This window comes from Armigeres subalbatus, chromosome 3, assembly GCF_024139115.2.
Source record: "Armigeres subalbatus isolate Guangzhou_Male chromosome 3, GZ_Asu_2, whole genome shotgun sequence".
Classification (NCBI taxonomy): domain Eukaryota; kingdom Metazoa; phylum Arthropoda; class Insecta; order Diptera; family Culicidae; genus Armigeres; species Armigeres subalbatus.
In genome coordinates, this window is record NC_085141.1 from 4,461,955 (window position 1) to 4,465,661 (window position 3,707).

A 3,707-nucleotide genomic window follows, 5' to 3' on the forward strand; every position below is an offset into this window, starting at 1 on the left:
ATCAGCTGTTGGGAGAACCATCCATCGTTCACACCGCGAAAATCGGACGGATGTGGTGGGCCGGGCACGTAGCCAGAATGTCGTAGCCAGAATGCGTGGTTGGCGACGTGTAGCCATGGACCGAGCCGAATAGAGAAGACTCTTTCATACCGCACAGGCCACTCCGGCCTTAGTCTGAATAAATAAAATATAATACCTTTCTTCACTTGTCAGCTCACTTCCAATTGTTTAAACACATTCATAGTCAGCTCTGGACTGTCAATATTCGTGAATATTAGTCATTGAATATTTAGGCACATTCTACTAATTGATAAATTATCTGAAATCTGAACACGTTTTAAATGAGTAATGTAATTTATCACGTGGAACTAACCTGATTTTCATCCGTGGCACTTTTAACGGTCAACATCAATATAAACAATGCTAGTTATGTTTCTTCTGCACATAGTAAGCAAACTCAGTGACAGTCGAATGAATGAGTTTGTGGAGCAGTCGTCATTCTATTCTGTGTAATTCTATGTTTTGAATAATCATGCGATGTTTGTCAAAATTCGGACCGAAGTTGCTTCATGAAATGGAATATTTCAAGTTCTGGTGGTGACGCGACTGCTGAAGCAGCACACGCGCTACCCTACCAAAGTAGGGACACTCCTCATGCCAATTGGCACTCTCTGGGCTCCTGTACGCTTTGATAGGACCTGCTTGCGGATACATATAGCGTTTTGTAGAGGTTAACAGAGCCACCTGCCAAACCCCACCTCGTCCTAGGCAGGCCCCTAACTCGCAGAGGCCGTGGGAGGGTCATAAAACCCTTCGACATAGTCCCTGCTGATCCAAAACCCTACCCTGGCCATAATCGAAGTCATAGGACGATTTAGTGATTTTGATTTTGTCATGGCCCGCTTTATTCTCCCGATTTTATGTTTTTGACCTGATTTTAAAGAGGAAGGGAAAAACACATAGTCGAAATAGTGCCACAAACAAACTGCAATTTAGTTATAATTTTGTTTTCTTTTATTAGAGATATTTTAAATTATTAGCATAATAAAACAGGTAGAAGCTCACACACAGAAGTAGTAAAATCACATCTCTAAATCGGTGTCTAGGAACACATTAAAGAAACTCTGCTCCTCTTCTGGAACGATGTTCTTTTGATGGCATTCTTCAGCGCATGGCGACATCCTTGTGTGTTGTAAGACAGGTCCGGTCTTCGCATTTCAACAGGCCTAGTTGAATCAGCAGAAATCCCTCAAGCTCTTGAGTCGATTGTTGCTTTTGCATACCATAGGCATCGGCGAACAGAGATTCGGAAACTCTAGCGCTTCCTTGCTCTTCTCAGAAATTTCAGACAATTTGAGGATCGTGAATGCAAGATAAACAAATAGTCTTCGTCGGGAAGGGATTTAAGATCTTTGAACGCTTCGGCTTTGTTTGTTTCCTCTAACGAATTGAAAATAGTTTCCGATGGATAGTCTGACAATAAGCCTCCACTGTGTTCGGCAGTGACTGATCTAGGTCTATCGTTGAGGCATTGTTGTTCTCCACCAGAAGGTTACGAATAACAGGTTCGTCTGTTTCTTTGGGACTTTGTGAAACTCTTCCGGTTCAGTTTGATCTGACTCTCCGACCTCACTTTCGTCACCTTCAGTTCTTCGCATTCTTCATTCTGATCTTCTTCATCCTCTTCTTCGTCAATGTCTTCATCGTCCCTCATCTTCTTCCTCGCATTCCGAATCATCCTCGTCTAGTACCAAAAGGCCAATTCTATCGTACTGCACCAAAATTCTCTCAATTGTTCACGGCATTCAAAACCAAAATGATTGCCATCTAGTGTCAAAGACTTGAGATTACTCTTGTTGTATGTGGCATGAAAATCGCAAACCACATCCGGACCGATTTCGTTGAAACCGAAATTCAATACCTCAATGTTGGTATGCGCCTCTTAAGTGCTTCACCGAGAAGTATTGCTCTTTGTCTTCAGCAGACAATCACCTAAATTGATTTCCTGCAGGCACCGAAGATCGTAAATGGCTTCCGAAAGGCAGCCGCCCTTTGGTCCAATCGTGTTGTCGTTTAAATTCAACACCTTCAGGTTGTAGTTTTGTCTAAACGCGTCCGATAGCGCAGTAATGCCGAAAATTCCATTCTGGGGCATTTCGACACGCTCTAGTGTTTGAACAGCTCCGAAGACTTCCGCCAGAGCCTTAGCACCACTGTTTTCGAGCCGGTTGCGCCCGGCGATAAAAACTTTCAATGGCAGAGGCCTTCCTTGTTTTGAACTAGCTGCATGACACGCCAGCAAGGCTTTAGCAACATTCCCCGCCGGTGATTCCAAGGCCACAGTTGTTCAATTTCAATTCCTGTGAAATGATAAATTTATTAGGGTTTCTTTTTCGAATCGCTAGACGAATAGAACGAGATGTAGAAAGATGTGGAGAAGTTGTAGAAGTAGGTCAATCGTCAATTTATATCTATCAAACGATCCACGGTTCTGACGTCATCTCACGTGTTTACACAGGCCTGATTTCTCTTTCTTCAAAATGAAGTGAGAATTGCATGGTCGCTTCAGTTGTGTATGGTTTTACCGACTCGTTTTATAACACTCTAGCGTGTTTTATTTATGGAGAATTAAACTATAAAACTGATTGATTTCAAAAAAATTGCAGTATAGTTTGAGCATTCTCAACACTGCAACTGTATTATTGAAAAGAGTAACATGGTATTCATTTTCATAAATTGGACAAGAGATAAAATTGCCAAAACAAGGTAATACACGAATGAATGATAGATTGTCTTACATAATTTTGTAGCCCAATTTAATTTTTTTGAGGGGGACTTCAAATTGTTATCCGAAAGATAATAAAATTTGATCTCATAAAAAACTAGCGGAAAACTGAAGAATTTTATCATTTATTTTTTATTTCCCACAGATTTTTTTCCTCAAACGCACTACCAGCCCCGTTGCATTCAAAGACAACTTACCTGAAGTGTGAAACAACTCGCACTTTGCAGTAAATCTATCAAACCGACCATCCCGTCCGGACCCAGGGCATTGTCCGAGCATTCCAACACCGTAAGCTGGGCCCCAGCAATATTCATACCTTCACCTAGTGCCTTCAGAGCTTGCGGAATTTCCTTTCATTCTCCCCGTGAATAAATCCTTCCATAGTGCCTCCTTCAGTTCCGGATGTTTTTCCAGCGCTTTACCAATTCTCCTAGCCACATCAACGCCTAGCGTGTTTCTCCAGATTAAGGAAATGTGAGCCAGCGCACGCATCGATGGCGTCGATTAGTTCCTTGGCTGAAAAAGGCAGCTGTCACGGCAGGTGTTAAATGAAAAGCATCGCGCTTACCTGAAGCATCGGTTCCATTTGGGTTCTTCCCTGAAACTGACGCCCGTTTTGTGGCGCTTCATCAATGCGCTGGTTATCGAAGCCGTTGAAGTTTGACATGGTTAGAGTTGGGAATCTGGAATAAATTCACAACAAAATTGCGGAACAACCTTCAATGCCGATACTGACCGCCTCTTGTCTCTTATAAGCGCTTGCTAAAATTACAGTGACTATTCTTATAGGACTCTAGCTAAAATGTTGAGGTTATGTTTTTTGTTTTCTTTGCGATGCAACATAAAACGAGCACTGCACGGTAAAATTAATTCGAATTACAAGCATAATTTTCATAGGGACGTATGTAACAAAAGTAAACAA

General features: G+C 42.0%; 1 pseudogene; it reads right to left on the reverse strand.

The window, feature by feature from the left end:
- Positions 1-1,082: 1,082 nt before the first annotated feature.
- Positions 1,083-3,371, reverse strand: LOC134221433 (ran GTPase-activating protein-like; annotated as a pseudogene).
- Positions 3,372-3,707: the final 336 nt, after the last annotated feature.